Source organism: Bos indicus, chromosome 8, assembly GCF_029378745.1.
Source record: "Bos indicus isolate NIAB-ARS_2022 breed Sahiwal x Tharparkar chromosome 8, NIAB-ARS_B.indTharparkar_mat_pri_1.0, whole genome shotgun sequence".
Classification (NCBI taxonomy): domain Eukaryota; kingdom Metazoa; phylum Chordata; class Mammalia; order Artiodactyla; family Bovidae; genus Bos; species Bos indicus.
In genome coordinates this window covers 48,705,431-48,727,566 of record NC_091767.1, presented here as the reverse complement: position 1 = coordinate 48,727,566, position 22,136 = coordinate 48,705,431, and the positions used below count along the sequence as shown (strand labels likewise).

Below are 22,136 nucleotides of genomic sequence, written 5' to 3'. Positions count from 1 at the left end.
ACAGGAACCGAATATATATGATTCAGTTTGGTTCAGTTCAGTCACTCAGTTGGATCTTACTCTTTGCCACCCCATGGACTGCAGCACACCAGGCTTCCCTGTCCATCACCAACTCCTGGAGCTTACTCAAACTCAGTCTATCCAGTTGGTGATGCCATCCAACCATCTCATCCTCTGTTGTCCCCTTCTCCTCCCACCTTCAATCTTTCCCAGCATCAGGGTCTTTTCCAATGAGTCAGCTCTTTGCATCAGGTGGCCAAAGTATTGGAGTTTCAGCTTCAGCATCAGTCCTTCCAATGAATATTCAGGACTGATTTCCCTTAGGATTGACTGGTGGGATTTCCTAGCAGTCCAAGGGACTCTCAAGATTCTTTTCCAACACGACAGTTCAAAAACATCAGTTCCTCAGCACTCAGCTTTCTTTATAGTCTAACTCTCACATCCTTACATGACTACTGTAAAAACCGTATAGCTTTGACTAGATGGACCTTTGTTGGCAAAGTAATGTCTGTGCTTTTTAATGAGCTGTGTAGGTTGGATGCCATGATCTTAGTTTTTTGAATGCTGAGTTTTAAGCCAGCTTTTTCCTCTCCATTTCACTTTCATCAAGAGGCACTTTAGTTCCTCTTTCTGCCATAAGGGTGGTGTCATCTGCATATCTGAGGTTATTGATATTTCTCCTGGCATTCTTGATTTCAGCTTGTGCTTCAGCCAGCCAGGCATTTTGCATGATGTACTCCGCATAAGTTAAGTAAGCAGGGTAACAATATGCGGCCTTGACATGCTCCTTTCCCAATTTGGAACCAGTCCATTGTTCCATGTCCAGGTCTAACTGCTGCTTCCTGACCTCCATACAGATATCTCAGGAGGCAGGTGAGATGGTCTGGCATTCTCACGTCTTTAAGAATTTCCACAGTTTATTGTGATCCACACCATCAAAGGCTTTAGTGTAGTCAATAAAGCAGATGTTTTTCTGGAATTCTCTTGCTTTCTCAATGATCCAACATATGTTGGCAATTTGATCTCTGGTTCCTCTGCCCTTTCTAAAACCAGTTTGAATATCTGGAAGTTCTCGATTCATGTACTGCTGAAGCCTAGCTTACAGAATGTTGAGCATGACTTTGCCAAGCGTGTGAGATAAGTGCAATTGTGCAGTGTTTCGAACATTCTTTGGCATTGCCTTTCTTTAGAATTGGAATGAAAACTGGCCTTTTCTAGTCCTGTGGCCACTGCTGAGTTTTCCAAATTTGCTGGCATATTGAGTGCAGCACTTTCACAGCATCATCTTTCAGGATTTGAAATAGTTCAGCTGGAATTCCATCACCTCCACTAGCTTTGTTCATAGAAATGCTTCCTAAGGCCCGCTTGACCTCACACTCCAGGATGTTTGGCTCTAGGTGAGTGATCACACCACCATGGTTATCTGGGTCATGAAGATCTTTTTTGTACAGTTCTTCTGTGTATTTTTGCCATCCCTTCTTAATATCTTCTGCTTCTGTTAGGTCCATACCTTTTCTGTCCTTTATGGTGCCCATGTTTGTATGAAATATTCCCTTGGTATCTCTAATTTTCTTGAAGAGATTTCTAATCTTAATGTTTGTATAAATATTTTTCTGTCAATATTCTTCAAAATGTCTGAACTCTCTATACTTTTCAAAATAATATACAAACTCTATATTAAACTTAGGGCTTCATTGATAGCTCAGTTGGTAAAGAATCTGCCTGCAATTCAGGAGACCTTGGTTCAATTCCTGGGTCAGGAAGATCCACTGGAAAAGGGATAGGCTACCTACTCCAATATTCTTGGGCTTCCCATGTGGGTCAGCTGGCAAAGTATCCACTTGCAATGGGTGAGACCTGTGCTTGATCCCTGTGTTGGGAAGATCCTCTGAAGAAGGGAAAGGCCACCCTCCTCAGTATTCTGGCCTGGAGAATTCCATGTACTGTATAGTCCATGAAGTCCCAAAGAGTCAGACACGACTGAGCAACTTTCACATCAGTTAAGTTCAGTCGCTCAGTCGTGACCGACTCTTTGTGACTCCATGAATCACAGCACGCCAGGCCTCCCTGTCCATCACCAACTCCCAGAGTTCACTCAGACTCACGTCCATTGAGTCAGTGATGCCATCCAGCCATCCTCTGTCATCCCCTTTTCCTCCTGCCCCCAACCCCTCTCAGAATCAGAGTCTTTTCCAATGAGTCAACTCTTCACATGAGGGGGCCAAAGTACTGGAGTTTGCTTTAGCATCATTCCTTCCAAAGAAATCCCAGGGCTGATCTCCTTCAGAATGGACTGGTTGGATCTCCTTGCAGTCCAAGGGACTCTCAAGAGTCTTCTCCAACACCACAGTTCAAAAGCATCAATTCTTTGGTGCTCAGCCTTCTTCACAGTCCAACTCTCACATCCATACATGACCACAGGAAAAACCATAGCCTTGACTAGACGAACCTTTGTTGGCAAAGTAATGTCTCTGCTTTTGAATATGCTATCTAGGTTGGTCATAACTTTCCTTCCAAGGAGTAAGCGTCTTTTAATTTCATGGCTGCAGTCACCATCTGCAGTGAGTTTGGAGCCCAAAAAAATAAGGTCTGACACTGTTTCCACTGTTTCCCCATCTATTTCCCATGAAGTGATGGGACCAGATGTCATGATCTTCATTTTCTGAATGTTGAGAGTTAAGCCAACTTTTTCACTCTCCATTTTCACTTTCATCAAGAGGCTTTTGAGTTCCTCTTGACTTTCTGCCATAAGGGTGGTGTCATCTGCACATCTGAGGTTATTGATATTTCTCCTGGCAATCTTGATTCCAGCTTGTGTTTCTTCCAGTCCAGCGTTTCTCATGATGTACTCTGCATAGAAGTTAAATAAGCAGGGTGACAATATACAGCCTTGACGTACTCCTTTTCCTATTGGAACCAGTCTGTTGTTCCATGTCCACTTCTAACTGTTGCTTCCTGATCTGCATACAAATTTCTCAAGAGGCAGATCAGGTGGTCTGGTATTCCCATCTGTTTCAGAAGTTTCCACAGTTTATTGTGATCCACACAGTCAAAGGCTTTGGCATAGTCAATAAAGCAGAAGTAGATGTTTTTCTGGAACTCTCTTGCTTTTTCCATGATCTAGCGGATGTTGGCAATTTGATCTGTGGTTTCTCTGCCTTTTCTAAAACCAGCTTGAACATCAGGAAGTTCACAGTTCACATATTGCTGAAGCCTGGCTTGGAGAATTTTGAGCATTACTTTACTAGCATGTGAGATGAGTGCAACTGTGTGGTAGTTTGAGCATTCATTGGCATTGCCTTTCTTTGGGATTGGAATGAAAACTGACCTTTTCCAGTCCTGTGGCCACTGCTGAGTTTTCCAAATTTGCTGGCATATTGAGTGCAGCTGTGGATGTGACTGGTGATAGAAGCAAGGTCTGATGCTGTAAAGACCAATATTGCATAGGAACCTGGAATGTCAGGTCCATGAATCAAGGCAAACTGGAAGTGGTCAAACAAGAGATGGCAACAGTGAATGTCGACATTCTAGGAATCAGCGAACTGAAATGGACTGGTATGGGTGAATTTAATTCAGATGACCATTATATCTACTATTGCGGGTAGGAATCCCTCAAAAGAAATGAGGTAGCCATCATGGTCAACAAAAGAGTCTGAAATGCAGTACTTGGATGCGATCTCAAAAATGACAGAATGATCTCTGTTCGTTTCCAAGGCAAACCATTCAATATCACAGTAATCCAAGCCTATGCCCCAACCAGTAACGCTGAAGAAGCTGAAGTTGAATGGTTCTATGAAAACTTACAAGACCTTTTAGAACTAACACCCCAAAAAGATGTCCTTTTCATTATAGGGGACTGGAATGCAAAATAAGAAGTCAAGAAACACTTGGAGTAACAGGCAAATTTGGCCTTGGAATACGGAATGAAGCAGGGCAAAGACTAATAGAGTTTTGCCAAGAAAATGCTCTGGTCATAACAAACACCCTCTTCCAACAACTTTCACATATTAAACATAAATTTTAAAAATTATATATTCCATATCTATATTAGTTATTACTCAATTGGACATAGTTTCTTAAAGGATGCAATCTTTTAATTAATTGCTTACAAGTTCTTGGTTATATGAGTGAAGAATTTTTTCAGAATGCTCATATATATAACAAATTAAATTATATCAAAGAGCTTCCTTTGGTGGAGTTCTTTTATAATGTCTGCTCAGCACCTTCCTCCACATTCCCTCCACCTTTCCTGTGAACTGATATTGGTCCATATGATCAAAAGAATGGATCTTAATGTCATATTTCCAGGTCATGGCCTTATGCCATGACCACAGTTCATTAGGTCAAGGAAGGCCTTTGACTCTGGGATTTGGAATTTGAAAAGAAAGGAAAAGAGTGACCACAGTCTCTTTCAGGTAGCTGGAAAAGGAACCTAAAATATTTGTAGTTAGTTAGTTAGTTCAGTTGCTCAGTAGTGTCCAACTCTGTGACCCCATGTTGCAGCACGCCAGGCCTCCCTGTCCATCACCAACTCCCGGAGTTCACTCAGACTCACATCCATCGAGTAAGTGATGCCATCCAGCCATCTCATCCTCTGTTGTCCCTTTCTTCTCCTGCCCCCAATCCCTCCCAGCATCAGAGTCTTTTCCAATGAGTCAACTCTTCACATGAGGTGGCCAACGTACTGGAGTTTCAGCTTTAGCATCATTTCTTCCAAAGAACACCCAGGGCTGATCTCCTTTAGAATGGACTGGTTGGATCTCCTTGCAGTCCAAGGGACCCTCAAGAGTCTTCTCCAAAACCACAGTTCAAAAGCATCAATTCTTTGGTGCTCAGCCTTCTTCACAATCCAACTCTCACATCTATACATGACTACTGGGAAAACCATAGCTTTGACTGGATAGACATTTGTTGTCAAAGTAATGTCTCTGCTTTTGAATATGCTATCTAGGTTGGTCATAACTTTCCTTCCAAGGAGTAAGCATCTTTTAATTTCATGGCTGCAATCACCATCTGCAGTGATTTTGGAGCCCCAAAAAATAAAGTCTCACACTGTTTCCTCATCTATTTCCCATGAAGTGATGGGACCAGATGCCATGATCTTCGTTTTCTGAATGTTGAGCTTTAAGCCAACTTGTTCACTCTCCTATTTCACTTTCATCAAGAGTCTTTTTAGTTCCTCTTCACTTTCTGCCATAAGGGTGGTGTCATTGGCATATCTGAGGTTATGATATTTTTCCCAGCAATCTTGATTCCAGCTTGTGTTTCTTCCAGTCCAGCGTTTCTCATGATGTACTCTGCATAGAAGTTAAATAAGCAGGGTGACAATATACAGCCTTGACGTACTCCTTTTCCTATTGGAACCAGCCTGTTGTTCCATGTCCAGTTCTAACTGTTGCTTCCTGACCTGCATATAAGTTTCTCAAGAGGCAGGTCAGGTGGTCTGGTATTCTCATCTCTTTAAGAATTTTCCACAGTTGGTTGTGATCCACACAGTCAAAGGCTTTGGCATAGTCAATAAAGCAGAAATAGATGTTTTTCTGGAACTCTCTTGCTTTTTCCAAGATCCAACAGATGTTGGCAATTTGATCTCTGGTTCCTCTGCCTTTCCTAAAACCAGCTTGAATATCAGGAAGTTCACGGTTCACGTATTGCTGAAGCCTGGCTTGGAGAATTTTGAGCATTAATTTACTAGCGTGTGAAATGAGTGCAATTGTATGGTAGTTTAAGCGTTCTTTGGTATTGCTTTTCTTTGGGATTAGAGTGAAAACTGACTTTTTCCAGTCCTGTGGCCACTACTGTTTTCCAAATTTGCTGGCATATTGAGTGCAGCACTTTCACAGCATCATCTTTCAGGATTTGAAATACATCAGCTGGAATTCCATCTCCTCCACTAGCTTTGTTCGTAGTGATGCTTTTTAAGGCCCACTTGACTTCACATTCCAGGATGTCTGGCTCTAGATGAGTGATCACACCATCATGATTATCTTGGTCATGAAGATCTTTTTTTGTACAGTTCTGTGTATTCTTGCCACCTCTTCTTAATATCTTCTGCTTCTAATAGGTCCATACCATTTCTGTCCTTTATCAAGCTCATCTTTGCAGGAAATGTTCTCTTGGTATCTCTGATTTTCTTGAAGAGATCTCTAGTCTTTCCCATTCTGTTGTTTTCCTCAATTTCTTTGCATTAATCACTGAGGAAGGCTTTCTTATCTCTTCTTCCTATTCTTTGGAACTCTGCATTCAGATGCTTATATCTTTCCTTTTCTCCTTTGCTTTTCGCTTCTCTTCTTTTCACAGCTATTTGGGCCTCCCCAGTCAGCTATTTTGCTTTTTTGCATTTCTTTTCCATGGGGATGGTCTTGATCACTGTCTCCTGTACAGTGTCACGAACCTCATTCCATAGTTCATCAGGCACTCTATCTATTAGATCTAGTCCCTTAAATCTATTTCTCACTTCCACTGTATAATCATAAGGGATTTTATTTAGGTCATACCTGAATGGTTTAGTGGTTTTCCCTACTTTCTTCAATTTAAATCTGAATTTGGCAATAAGGAGTTCATGATCTGAGCCACAGTCAGCTTCTGGTCTTGTTTTTGCTGACTGTATAGAGCTTCTCCATCTTTGGCTGCAAAGAATACAATCAGTCTGATTTTGGTGTTGACCATCTGGTGATGTCCATGTGTAGAATCTTCTCTTGTGTTGTTGGAAGAAGGTGTTTGCTATGACCAGTGCATTCTCTTGGCAAAACTCTATTAGCTTTTGCCCTGCTTCATTCCGTATTCCAAGGCCAAATTTGCCTGTTACCCCAGGTGTTTCTTGACTTCCTACTTTTGCATTCCAGTCCCCTATAATGAAAAGGACATCTTTTTGGGGTGTTAGTTCTAAAAGGTCTTGTAAGTCTTCATAGAACCATTCAACTTCAGCTTCTTCAGCGTTACTGGTTGGGGCATAGGCTTGGATTACTGTGATATTGAATGGTTTGCCTTGGAAACGAACAGAGATCATTCTGTCATTTTTGAGATCGCATCCAAGTACTGCATTTCAGACTCTTTTGTTGACCATGATGGCTACTCGAATTTCTTCTAATGGATTCCTGCCCGCAGTAGTAGATATAATGGTCATCTAAGTTAAATTCACCCATTCCAGTCCATTTTAGTTCACTGATTCCTAGAATGTCGATGTTCACTCTTGCCATCTCCTGTTTGACCACTTCCAGTTTGCCTTGATTCATGGACCTGACATTCCAAGTTCCTATGCAATATTGCTCTTTACAGAATAGGACCTTGCTTCTATCATCAGTCACATCCACAGCTGGGTATTGTTTTTGCTTTGGCTCCATCCCTTCATTCTTTCTGGAGTTATTTCTCCACTGATCTCCATTAGCATATTGGGCACCTACTGACCTGGGGAGTTCCTCTTTCAGTATCCTGTCATTTTGCCTTTTCACACTGTTCATGGGGTTCTCAAGGCAAGAATACTGAAGTGGTTTGCCATTCCGGTCTCCAGTGGACCACACTGTAACTTTCAACAATTGGATTTTTCCATATGTGCACAGGAAAGTAGATAAAGCTAGTCCACAGGGAAACAGAGAGAGAGAGAGAGAGAAAAAAAAAAACAAACCTGAAATCAGACACATAGAGGAGCAGAAGCATCTGAGTCTCTGGTCCTGTTTCTTTCTGAGGTCTTGATGTTTCTTTTAGATTCTGTATCCTTATCATAAATTCTTATTGTTTGCATTTGTACTCAAGCATCTATAAGACATTAAGAAACATTTATAATCTCCTTCAAATGGATCTCTTATCTGAGTTTGTCTCTCTAGAACAAGAACTCTCCCATGGATGGTATCTTCTCAGATTCATCTTATTTCCTATGTGTACTCAAATTACAACTCTGGTGGTCTGTGGGGGACATCTCTGGTAGAATCTGTTCAGGAGAAAATAAAGAGAGGAAGCAGAAGTCTTTGCTTAAGGGAGCAGCTCACACTCCAATGGATTGCGAGGCTATGAGCAATGTTCCTCTTTCAATTAATCTCTCAACCTTTGGAGGAAGGTTATTTCTTTGAAATAACTCTCACACAGAATAAAAGTAAATCATTCTATTCTGGCTGCCTAAAGGTCCTTCTAGAGCTAGGGATCTCTCTCGTGTTCCTCAAGATCTTTCAGACTGTTTCAAGTTACACATTATGAGCTGTGTTAGTTCTCTTCATACGTACACTTCACAACAAGGCACTCAACTTCTGACAGGCAAAGCAAGAAGAGGGACCCTTGATCTGGTCCTAGCAGTTATCTCATAAGCATCTTACCTCCAAGGCAAGGGAAGAATCAGGCCTTAGAATATAGCTTCCTCTTACAAAACACAACACTCCTTTTCCACCACACCCCTACCTCAACTCCAACATGTATGTAGATTAAAGGAGGAGCCAGTTTTTCACAGTAATAGGATCCTCTATGCCAAGTAGCCCAAGCCCAGATTGGTAGACTAACTCTCACTTAGGAATTCAGACCCATAAGGTCCTTAAAAATAGCTTTCTTTACCTTTTCCTTCTTCGGCATTCCTCAGACAGTGAGAAAATTTAGTCTCATCAGCAATCTCTAACAAGACTACATTTGCATTTTGTCATTCTGAAAATTAATCTGAATCTGTCTGAGGAAATTAAAATACATTACAGTGCTCTTATTCAAGTATCATCATAGTCTTCATTGCAAAATCAGCAAGGCTCTTGAGAGCCTGTCTCATTCCACTTCACCAATTCCTTTCAGGACATAGCTAAAGCCTCAAGATGACATGGCTTTAACTCAGGTAGAGCAGAAGCAAAATATCTGCTTCTGTTAGAAGACAAGGTACTGTAAGCCAGTCTTCTCACAAAAGATGACTAAGAAAGCTGAGTGAAATTTTAAGAGACAAAACTCTTGGTAGCATTGAAGGGCCAGCAGAATACTGATGAATTACCAATCCCAGAAACAGAGGGATGGGAATCCAGACAAGTAAGCTTGGTACTATGACCTCCTTCTTTTAAATTGGAGGCTTTTGCCAATTGGAGAGATGTGGTCAAGAGGCTGAACTATACTTTTGGTATCTTCACAGAACTAGGAAGATAAAAACCAGTGTCCAAAGCAGGAAAAGATGGACGTCCATAAACTACAGAGCAGCCACCCATAGATGTAAGTATAAGTCAGAAGTAAACTATTTCTTTTATGAAATACAGACAAGCAGAGTGGCCCAGAAAATACCAAATCTAGAACTTAGATTACCCAGTGGCTCAGCAGTAAAGAATCCACCTGCAATGCAGGGGCTGCAGGAGTCATGGCTTCAATCCCTGGGTCAGGAAGATCCCCTGGAGAAGGACATGGCAAACCACTCCAGTATTCTTGCCTGGAGAATCCCATGGACAGAGGAGCCTGGCAGGCTGCAGTCCATGAGACTGCAAAGAGTTGGACTGACTGAAGCGACTTAGCACCCACTGAATTATTAGTGTCCCCAGCATTTCATTAGATTAATTAAATACCTTCTTTGGTGGACAAAACGTCCCTCCAGTTTTCAAATAATTCGTGCTCTTTGTGTTTATAAAATTATTAGGAAAAAAAAAATGTCTAGCAAACAACCAAAGTATCCAATGAATGTGGAGACTAGATACTATGAATGTAAACCATGGGCAACAAAAACTGATTCTAGAGGCTCCAGATGTTATAATTTTTAAATAAAGATAAAAACAACTATGATTACTATGTTCAAGGAGATAAACATCAACCTTAAAAACTCTGACAGAAAATAGGAAATTTGGCAAATTAGACATCCTAGACCTGAAAATTTCAATAATTAAAATCAAGAATTCAATAAATAGGCTTAATAGTACACCACTACTGCTAAGTCGCTTCAGTCATGTCCGACTCTGCACGACCCCATAAATAGCAGCCCACCAGGCTCCCCGTCTCTGGGATTCTCCAGGCAAGAACACTGGAGTGGGTTGCCATTTCCTTCTCCAATGCATGAAAGTGAAAAGTGAAAGGGAAGTCGCTCAGTCGTGTCTGACTCTTAGCGAGTCTGCATGGACTGCAGCCTACCAGGCTCCTCATCCATGCGATTTTCCAGGCAAGAGTACTGGAGTGGGCTGCCATTGCCTTTTCTAAATAGTACACTAGACATAGTAGAAAAAATGCTTAGTGAGCTGGAAGATAGGTCATAAGAAATTATCCAGAACAAAACACAAAGACATAAAGATGAGCAATAAATGAAGGAAGTAAAATATATAGAAAGTACATTAAGAAACTCTTACATACACTTCATTAGAATCTCAGAAGAAAGACAGATAATGGGACAGAGGCATTATTTGAAGAGATAATAGCTGAAGTTATTCTAGAACTTGGATGCAATCTCAAAAATATCAGAATGATCTGTTTGCTTCCAAGGCAAACCATTCAATATCACAGTAATCCAACTGTGTAATCCAATGCCCTGACCAGTATGCTGAAGAAGCTGAAGTTGAATGGTTCTATGAAGACCTACAAGACCTTTTAGAACTAACACCCCAAAAAGATGTCCTTTTCATTATAGGGGACTGGAATGCAAAAGTAGGAAGTCAAGAAACACCTGGGGTAACAGGCAAATTTGGCCTTGGAATACGGAATGAAGCAGGGCAAAGGCTAATAGAGTTTTGCCAAGAGAATGCACTGGTCATAGCAAACACCTTCTTCCAACAACACAAGAGAAGATTCTACACATGGACATCACCAGATAGTCAACACCGAAATCAGACTGATTATACTCTTTGCAGCCAAAGATGAAGAAGCTCTATACAGTCAGCAAAAACAAGACCAGAAGCTGACTGTGGCTCAGATCATGAACTCCTTATTGCAAAATTCAGACTTAAATTGAAGAAAGTAGGGAAAACCACTAGACCATTCAGGTATAACCTAAATCAAATCCCTTATAATTATACAGTGGTAACGATAACCCTGTATATGAGATAGCAAAAGAGACACTGATGTATAGAACAGGCTTATGGACTCTGTGGGAGAGGGAGAGGGTGGGAAGATTTGGGAGAATGGCATTGAAACATGTGAAATGTCATGTATGAAACGAGATGCCAGTCCAGGTTCAATGCACGATGCTGGATGCTTGGGGCTGGTGCACTGGGACGACCCAGAGGGATGGTATGGGGAGGGAGGAGGGAGGAGGGTTCAGGATGGGGAACACATGAGAAATAAAGGAATAAAAAAAAAACAACAACAACAACAACAACAACAAAAAATTATGCAGTGGAAGTGACAAATAGATTTAAGGGATTAGATCTGATAGAGTGCCTGTAGAACTATGAAGGGAGGTTCATGACATTGTACAGGAGGCATTGATCAAGACCATCTCCAAGAAAAAGAAATGCAAAAAGGCAAAATGGTTGTCTGAAGAGGCCTTACAAATAGCTGAGAAAAGAAGAGAGGCTTACAGCAAAAGAGAAAAGGACAGATATATCCATTTGAATACAGAGTTCCAAAGAATAGCAAGGAGAGATAAGAATGCCTTCCTCAGTGATCAATGCAAACAAATAGAAGAAAACAATAGAATGAGGAAGACTAGAGATCTCTTAAAGAAAATTAGAGATACTAAGGGAATATTTCATGCAAAGATGGGCACAATAAAGGAGAGAAACGGTATGGACCTAACAGAATCAGAAGATATTAAGAAAAAGTAGCAAGAATACGCAGAAAAACTGTACAAAAAAGATCTTCATGACCATGATAATCAGGATAGTGTGATCACTCACCTAGAGCCAGACATCCTGAAGTGTGAAGTCAAGTGGGCCTTAGGAAGCATTTCTATGAACAAAGCTAGTGGAGGTGATGGAATTCCAGTTGAGCTATTCAAATCCTAAAAGATGATGCTGTTAAAGTGCTACACTCAATATGCCAGCAAATATGGAAAACTCAGCTGTGGCCACAGGACTGGAAAAGGTCAGTTTTCACTCTAATCCCAAAGAAAGGCAAGGCCAAAGAATGTTCAAACTACTGCACTATTGTACTAGTCTCACATGCAAGCAAGGTGATGTTCAAAATTCTCCAAGCCAGGCTTCAACAGTACATGGACCATGAACTTCCTGATGTTCAAGCTGGATTTAGAAAAGGCAGAGGAACCAGAGATCAAATTGCCAACATCTGCTGGATCATAGAGAAAGCAAGAGAATTCCAGAAAAACATCTACTTCTGCTCTATTGACTACACAAAAGTCTTTGACAGTGTGGATCACAACAAACTGGAAAATTCTTAAAGAGATGGGAATACCAAACCACCTTACCTGCCTCCTGAGAAATCTTTATGCAGGTCAAGAAACAACAATTAGAACTGGGCATGGAACAATGGACTGCTTCCAAACTGGGAAAGGAGTATGTCAAGGCTGTATATTGTCACCATGCTAATTTAACTTCTATGCAGAGTACATCATGCAAAATGCTGGGACGGCTGAAGCACAAGCTAGAATTGAGATTGCCAGGAGAAATATTAATAACCTCAGATATGCAGATGACACCACCCTTATGGCAGAAAGTGAAGAACTAAAGAGTCTCTTGATGAAAGTGAAAGAGGAGAGTGAAAAAGTTGGCTTAAACTCAACATTCAGAAAACTAAGATCATGGCATCCAGTCCCATCACTTCATGATAAATAGATGGAGAAACAATGGAAACAGTGAGAGACTTTATTTTTTGAGGCTCCAAAATCACTGCAGATGGTGACTGCAGCCATGAAATTAAATGACACTTGCTCCTTGGAAGGAAAGCTATGACCAACCTAGACAGCATATTAAGAAGCAGAGACATTACTGTGCCAACAAAGGTCCATCTAGTCAAAGCTATGGTTTTTCCTGTAGTCATGTATGGATATGAGAGTTGGACCATAAAGAATACTGAGCACTGAAGAACTGATGCTTTTGAACTGTGGTGTTGGAGGAGACTCTTGAGAGTCCCTTGGACTTCAAGGAGATCCAACCAGTCCATCCTAAAGGAAACCAGTCCTGAATATTCATTGGAAGGACTGATGCTGAAGCTGAAACTCCAATACTTTGGCCACCTGATGCAAAGAGCTGACGCATTGGAAAAGACCTGATGTTGGGAAAGATTGAAGACAGGAGGAGAAGGGGACAACAAAGGATGAGATGATTGGATGGCATCACCAACTCGATGGACACGAGTTTGAGTAAGCTCTAGGAGTTGGTGATGGACAGAGAAGCCTGGCGTGCTGCAGTCTATGGGGTCGCAAAGAGTCAGACACGACTGAGCAACTGAAATGACTGATTCTGGAACTGATGAACTACAGTATTTATCATCAGACTGTGCTGCAGAAACACACATGAAGATGATTTGCAAAAGTCAAGAAAAAAACATCTGTTGTGGGCAATCATATATGCTGGCTACATATACTTACACATTCTTAACCCCAATTTGTCTTCAGTTGTTTCTCCACACAATGGCAATTGCCCTACTGTATCCTTCATTTTCTATTGCAGGGTCATTTCATTCTAAAGCTCTCTTCCATGAGTATGTAGCTCTCAACCACAAAAAAATATTCTACCGCTATGGGCCTTAAAGAAACTCCATGAGGTTACCTCATACTCACCAGCCCAGGTATACTTCAGTGATATTTTCTTTATTTCCAATTTATGGCAATCATTGCCATATGGAAATTCTGGGTTCTGTCTTGCTCCCCATACACTATATTATGGACATCTCTGAACTCCCCAACCAAAACTATCGTGGGGATATGAGGGTGGGAGAATTTCTTCTCCTATACCCTCAGAACTTGGGCAGAGTCCTTATTAGGGATCTAAGTCTTCACTCTCTCCTTATTCTCTCCTTTCTTCTGGAAATTCTCATCGAGTTGCAGGTGGAGAAAACTGATTTAATCTGATAGCTTATTCTAAATTTTCTCTTATGCCAAGGCAAACTTTTGATTCTCTGTTAACTGTTTTGCTGGGTCATTTTTTCTCAAAAGCAAAGAAGACCCTCAACCTGGGAACCTATTCAAATTTAAATGAATATCTCAAAACACTATTTTATAATATATGAAGCTATAAGTTTTGACAAATGCATTTATATTAATATATATACACAATACAGGACATTATTATATGTGTACAAGTTTACCACAGCAGCATTTATTATTCACCAAGTCATTTGTTTAATACCTAAATAGTTTCTAATCAACTTTTTTATGTTCTGGGCCCATATTCTAACATACATGCATACACGCATAGTCACTCAGTTGTGTTCAATTCTTTGCAACCCTTTGAACTATAGAACCCATGGGATTCTCCAAGTAAGAATACTGGAGTGGGTTGCCATTTCCTCCTCCAAGGCTCTTCCTGACTCAAGGATCAAACCCAAGTCTCCTGTGTCTCCTGCATTGAAGGTAGATTCTTTACTCATTGAGCTCCTGGGGAAGCCCCGTATTTTAATATACTTTAAAATAAATATGGGCTTCCCTGGTGGCTCAGACGGTAAAGAACCTGCCTGTGATACAGGAGACCTGGGTTTGATCCCTGCATCAAGAATTTTTGGTCTTGTCCAGTCTTCATGCTCTTCATTAGTTTTCTATAAGTTCCTCAAAATAGAAGGGAGTCATTTTACAACAATTTATCTAATCCTGTAAGAAATCTATCACATAAATGTGGCAAAGGTCATAATGAAACAGTTTGTAGGCCTACCTACTTCATGAATCCAGGAAATTTAGGAAGTAACATGGATTCCCTGAAAGAAGAGAGGAGAAGGGTGTTAGGACTGAAAGCCAAGTCTTGGGTACTGAGATTCAGAACCTTTGGGAGGATAGAAGTACTTCCTTAAGTTCTGGGGAGAAACTGTTGTTGCTGTTGTTGCTTAGTCCCCAAGAAGATAAGGGTGATGAAAGACATGGGTACCTTTTCAGGTGTCAGAAAACAGGTACAAGAATTATATGGAGGGCTGGGAACCATGAGGCCATATCTAGAATGGCCAACATCCAATTGTCACTTAATGACAGTTTGTAAGTCTAGCTGATAGAAGAAGAACACACAGCAGAAAAGCCCCTTCTGTGTGCCACAGAAACAGCCTAGGGATTGCAGCTTGATGGCAGTGGCAGCAGGAATAATAACATGTTCTCCTACAACAATCGAGGGACAGAACAAACAATGGTGACAGAATAGCCATGGTGGCAGCAGGTAAACAGAACCTGCGCTAACATACAGTGAGCAGGCTATGTCTGCACAGCAATGGTGCTGGCAACCACAACAGAGAAAGGTCGGCAATAGGAAGCGTGTGAGTCACTCAGGGCCTGGGGGAGGGCAGTGTGAGCAGGAGAGCTGAGGAAAGAGGCCTCTCTCCTGGAGGTAAACATCCACCCAAATGAACAGAGTCAAACCAGGAAACACCAGGAGATCCACCTCTGATTGCACAGGCAGATTCTGAGACCCTGCCTCAGAGCTGCTACATCAAAGTATCTGGGAGTACAACATAGGAAACTGAATGTTAAACAAAGTCTTAGTGTGGTTTTGAAACGGTACCACCTATAAGTCTGAGCAACTGGGAATGCTGCCCTAGATCTTGCCTTTTAAAGACCCTTCTTCCATCCATGCTCCTGAAAGGGCAAGGTATCCTTCAGGTCAAGATAACATGCCCTCCTCATGCACAACTATCCCTCATCAGACCATGATCCTGGTTCTCAAGGCCCTGGATTTTCTGTCTAACTGACAGAGACCAATTCAAAGGCCTGAATGGACTTCTTCCCCAAGTCTGCTCTCTCGTGGTTGGACCACACTTCAGGGTGTGCACAATTCTAGAACTAAGTATTTGCCAAGAGGCAGCTGCTTGGTGGTCCTGGAACTTAGACTTTCGTGCTGGGCCCATCACCTGTGCTCTCCAAACCTCCCACACAAGAGAGGTGCCTTCCCCTTCTCCCTCCATCTGCAACTGTCCCTGGGCCCACATACTGTTAGGGACAGCTACTGGTCTAGACTAGAGACTTACAAGTTATTTTTTACTTTTCTATTTTTTTTTAAATAAGAGGGATTTTGTTTAGTTTTTGTTTTGTCTTGCTTTACTTTGTTTTTAAGAATCAGAGAGGAAAAGAAAGCTCTTGGTGTCAAGGTGCCAATTATAAAATGAATGAATGCTAGAATTTAGTCCCACTTTAACTTTACAAGCTCTTGCCTTTTCCCTTGGCCAGTAAAATCTTGAAGAAAAGGCTTGCATGATTAAGTGGCATCCTAAAACTTTGAATCCCTAGAGTTAATTTAGTTTAAGTAGTATCTATTGAGCATTTATTCTATGTTCCCCACTGTCCCAGACAGAGAGGATCAATATGATATGATATGATATCAAAGAAAGGCCATTGGATAATTCAAGCTGTATATATGGAATTCAGAAATAACAGCTGTGAAAGGGATTGCATTATTTTAAGTGCTAAAGTGAGTGCCCTGGACATACTAATTGCAATAGGAATTTTATGTACCTTCAAGAGGATTCTTCCCTTCTATTCTCAGGGTTGCCACCTTCAAGAGGAAGACACACACACCTAGCTAAACAAGAGCCTACTGCTTTCAAGTTTCAGCAACAAGCATGACTAGTGAATGATTCTTGGTGCATCAACACTTATTTAGTCTTTGTTTTTAAAGATTGGTTTTTGTGTGTGTGTGTATGTGTGTGGGAGAGGGTGGGGTAGGAGGGCAGGGACAGAAAGAGTGTGCAAGGACACAGCCACAACAGCTCAAAGTGTTTTTCTCTCTTGCAGCGATGATCCATCCATGACAATCATCCATATCGCCTATGACGAGCTCTGCATGTGTTAATCACAGATAGCCTTTGATAGGCTAAGTGTGGTTGGGGTTCCTTTCTGGGTGGAATATTGAGCAATAAAACTTGGGAAGAGATTCAATTATTCACGCTGTTGGTAAAGTCAGACATTCATTTTACCATAACACAAGCCCCAGGCATCTGAGTCAGTAGAGACACCTACCCTAGGTAGTAGTATCTGTTTCACTTTTTGCCAATAAAGTTGTGCCATGAAGGATAAAGAGCAGCAGAGACAGGAAGCAGTGACCAAGAAGTCAGTTGGGAAACTCCAGCTGCCCTCCTGCCCTACTTATAAGGAATGGGGATGACTCATGATTAAGAAGCAAACAGATGTTGACTTGGCTAACAGAAATCTATGCAAAATTTAACCTCTCCATGCCTTGCATCCTGTTCTAGGAAAAATAAAACAGACAGGTTATTATATTTGGACACCTGGATAGCATTGTTCAATACTGGTATGATAGAATAGGCATGTGTGCCTTTTTTAAAATATGCTGTTTCTTGTGTCCTTGGAGGCCACCTTCTGGAACATATCCTTCTATAGTGGCCACGCTGTACACAGAAACCTCCATAATCCAGGCTTCAGCTGTGCAGGTCTGCTACTTATAGAGACATGGAAGTTTAGGTAAACACACTTACTAGTAAGTTCTTATGTGCCCACCCAAACATAGGGAGACCCAGGTTATAATCCTGGCTCTACACTAAGGAGCTATATAGCCTCAGTTTCCATGCCCATGAAATCAAAAGGTTTGGCTGTTAAGGATCCTCCCTCCTTTATTATTTTATGATTCTAGGGATTTAGAAGAATTGAAAATATGTATCTATAATCCCTCCCTCTCTTATCCATCATATAACAAGCACTTATACAACACAGAAAATGTTTCTGTTAACAGTGTTCTTTACAGTTCTGTACAGTAGGAAAGTATGGTTTGGAAAATATTAAATCAAGGATAAGATACAACTTGGAGTTAGAAACAATTCCTTATTTATTACCTCACTGCAAGTATTTACATACTTGCTATACTTATCAAACGAGATCACATCCTTGGGAAATTTTTCCTGTATTGTGCTCTACAGAGATGTGCTATAGAATGAAAGTTTCTGTCTCTCTGAAATTAATACATTGAAATATAATCCTTAATATGATGGTATTAGGATATGGGGTTCTTGAGAGGTGCTTAGTCATGAGAGCAAACCCCTCATGAATGAAGTAGTGCCTTATAAAAGAGACCCCTGAGACCTGCTGCCCCTCTGACATGTAAAGTTTCAGCAGAGACGGATTTATGTGAACCAGAAATCGGGGTATCAACCAAACACCCAATCTGTCAGCACCTTGATCTTGGACTTGTCGGTCTCCAGAACTGTGAAAAATAAATTTCTATTGTTTGTAAGCCACTCAGTCTATGGCATTTTATTATAGTGTATAGTATCAGTCAGTCAGTTCATTCGCTCAGTCGTATCCGACTCTTTGCGACCCCATGAATCACAGCACGCCAGGCCTCCCTGTCCATCACAAGCTCCCGGGGTTCACTCAGACTCACGTCCATCGAGTCAGTGATGCCATCCAGCCATCTCCTCCTCTGTCGTCCCCTTCTCCTCCGGCCCCCAATCCCTCCCAGCATCAGGGTCCTTTCCGATGAGTGTATAGTATAGATAGACTGAAGAGGCTAAGGGTAACCTATCCCTTCTCCAGTGGATCTTCCCGACCCAGGAATCAAACTGGGGTCTCCTGCATTGCAGGCAGATTCTTTATCAAGTGAGCTACCAGGGAAGTCCCTAAATGTTATTATTAAAAATAAACATAAATAAATCTATTCAATAAACATTGATCAAGCACCTTCTGTACATCAGACATCTTGATAAATGTGAAAAAGACACAGATCCTGATTTCCCAGAGCTCACAGGAGATCAAAAGAGCTCAAATAAAATGATGATGACATTTATCCTTAAAATTATTTTTTACCTTTATAAAAAGTTTCAAGCTGAATAAAGGAACAAATTGTTACAGGTATTTTTTTTTCTCTAGTTTTAAGTGTCACGCATCTTTTAAATGCTTCTGTCCCAAACCTCAAGAAAAACACACCTGAGATTCTGCAAAATTTCAACTGATTTCAGCATTCAGGTGATGAAATAAAAGATGCTACAGTCTAGTAACTGTTGGGACCAAGTATAACGCAAGTATTTAATGGGCTCCCCAGCAGTGGTGAGAGAAAAATGGATGATGATAACCTCAGTGTAAAGGGTAACAGAAGAGTGACCTTGAGCTATGAAAAATGTGTTCTGTAGCCTTGTGGCTGCAAAGCCCACTATCCTCCCTTCGCACTTCACGCTTCAGTAACACTGCATGTCCTGGCTGCTAGGTCCTTTAACATAGTATGCTGGTTCAGGCCTTTGTGCATTTTCTCATTCACCGTCCGCGGCCTGGACCAAGTAATGCCCCACCACTCTTCACTCTTCTTCCCTCCTCCTTTCCTTTCCCTCCTCCTCCTCCTTCTCCTTCGCACACCCCCACAGGCTGCTGCTCAGTTTTCAAGGGAAACCTCATTTCCCTCCCTAAGTCTTTGCTGATTTCCCCGCATACCCACAGTCTTCGTGAGGTGCCCCTTCACTGCACTCCTGCCAGTCCTACAGCATCATGGCACTTACTATGACGTGTGAGAAACTTCTGTGTTTTGTCTGTTACTGCCATTAGACCAATGGTTCTCAACTGGAGAAGATCTTGTCCCTTTGTGGAGGGGTAGGGTGGATAGCAGGGAGGGATTTCAGCAATTTCTAGAAACATTTTTGACTGTCAGGATTTGGGAGGGTGTGTTACTGGCATCTAGGATGCTACTCAACATCCCACAATGTGCAGGAGAGAGAACACCCACAACAAATTAGTTACCTGGATTCAAACGCCAGCACTGCTGAGGTCGAGACCCTGTACTGGACTGAATTCCTTTGCTGTTTCACTGGCCTCAAGCACAGTGCCCAGCATTCAGGCCCCTAATGTCTACCACACTTCTTACAGGCATAATACATATTTGAAATGCAAATTTCTACTTTGATTATAGCTTTTGGTTACTTGATGCTTTGGTTTAATAATTCCTTACTGTTTTCTTCCCCACCCTCATTTTCAGTCAGTTTTCTCTGGCCCTATGTTCTTTGTTCTGATTTTGTATCCTAGGCTCTTTGCTCTCTCCTCCAGTCTCTCATTCGTATGTCCTCAATCATTTCCCAGAATTCTTACAGAATGTTAATCATTTTTTGTGCATCCTAAAACTTTTAACCTCTCATCTAAGAATAAATACTAAACATTTATAATGTTTATGAATATATTATGCAAAATACTAAGTTCAAAACAGTTGACATATTTCCTGCTATATGTTACAGATAAATAAGCTTAATTTCACACAGATGAAATAAACATTGAAGTGCATGTATATTTTTGTACATAGCCTTTTCTACCTGCTGCTTGTAAACATCAGACATTACAAGCTTATAGGTTATAACGTCTGATGTGATTACTGGACACATTTATGCTCATTGGTGTAGCCACTCATGCCTACTGAATATTTGGGAAATGTACTCAAATACAACAACAACTCAAATACATATAATAATACCTCTGACAAAAAGCAGAGCAGTGCCCTCTTCCACATCCAAGGACAAGAATTAATTTCTTTAAGCTTCCTTCACAGAAGAATGTAGTAATAGATTTGGAAATTGAGATATTACTAAAGAAATGTATCTGTCAGGAACGTGAGCTAGTGGATAACTCTAAGAAAGCTCTCACAGACATTTTTTTAACAATTCCTAAAATAAAGACAGTACATTAAGTGAACGCCATTTGGCATCTTAAATTAATAAGACTCAATACAATATAATTAATTTCATTTTTCATCCCTCACTTACTATAAATTTTCAGAAGACCACTTTCTCTAAATTTCAATATGAAAATTATAAACTATAATTTAAAATTTGTAATTTATAAGCTATAAATTATAAGGTTATTAGCTTTATTGCAAAGAGCATGCACATTGAGAACTGGCATTGTTTAAAAGTGTCTGATCCTTTTTGATTTTTATAATTTAGAGTTCTAACTCCTATCATCTCAGTTTATACTATAATTTCAGGGACACAGAGATTTAAAAGTAGATGCTCAAAAGGCTCTCCGTATACTAGCCTATTTTGCACAAATGAGGGGCAATTTTTTTCAAAACTTTTTTCTAATATACATGCTAATACATTATGGTCTCTTTCCAGAAATTATTCTGGTTAAAGGATCTTCTGAAACACATCTGAGTTCTCACCATTTTAACAAAAAAAAGAATGTGGTATGAAAGAAGAGGTTGCTGCCTCAGCTTTCTTTACCTCTTCCCAAGTTTTGCTGGAAAAACCTCTTGTATTCATATCTACATAGCAGTAGCTAACATCTATCTAATAACAATGTGCTGAGTGTTGTATGCATTATTTCACTTAACACTTACAACCACCTTATGAGACATATATTAGTATTATGTTCATTTTATGAATAAGGAAATAAAGATTTCTAGATGTCCAATATGTCTTCCAAGGTCACACAACTAGTGCGTGATAAGGGGAGAATTTAAACCCAAGTTTGATACCAGAGCCAGACCTCTTAGCCACTAAGCTAAGTGTGTGGTATGTGTGTGTGCGCTAAGTCACTTCGGATGCTGAACCACCATATAACTATTCTCATGTTCCTTTTCCAAATCCTCAGTTACTTCTGGTTCCTAAGTGTTCTCAATAAAGTGACTTGCAACTTGTTGATAAAGAATTGGAATTAAATATACAAGAATGTAGGCTTCCCAAGTGGCACAGCGGAAAAAAATCTGCCTGCCAATGCAGGAAACACAAGAGATACAGGTTCAAGCTCTGGGTCAGGAAGATTCCCTGGAGGAGAAAATGGCAACCCACTCCAGGATTCTTGCCTGGAAAATTAATGGACAGAGGAGCCTGGCAGGCTACAGTCTGTGGGGTTGCAAGGAGTTGGACGTGACTGAGGGTACACACACACACACACACACACACACACATATAAAAATGTGTTAAAAGATGGTGCAGGGGAAAAGAGAAAGGAAGAGGATGAGAAAAAAAATGAGCTCTGCTCCCAGATAACGGACTCACGTATTAGGCGACTGAAACCTATACACACAGAATGAGAAAACCAATGCTGACGTCATGTGTTCTTTGCATAAGTCTCAGTGCCGTCCACAAAGTAGGAGCTAGATAAATGTTTGTTAAACCAAGTGCAGAACCAAATGAGTTTTAGAAGTGTTCTAGACCTGAACAGTATTGGATGTGAAAAGAGTCTGTTGAGAAAA

General features: G+C 40.8%; 2 long non-coding RNA genes across 9 annotated transcripts in view; one reads left to right on the top strand and one right to left on the bottom strand.

Moving 5' to 3' along the window:
* The window catches only part of LOC139184549 (uncharacterized), a 192,670-nt gene that overhangs the window by 60,064 nt on the left and 110,470 nt on the right, over positions 1-22,136 (bottom strand). The window lies entirely within an intron of this gene.
* LOC109562687 (uncharacterized) lies at positions 1,277-16,879 on the top strand. The gene is made up of 3 exons (XR_002181190.2): positions 1,277-1,397; positions 9,089-9,165; positions 16,748-16,879. It is a non-coding gene; the product is annotated as an uncharacterized lncRNA (long non-coding RNA).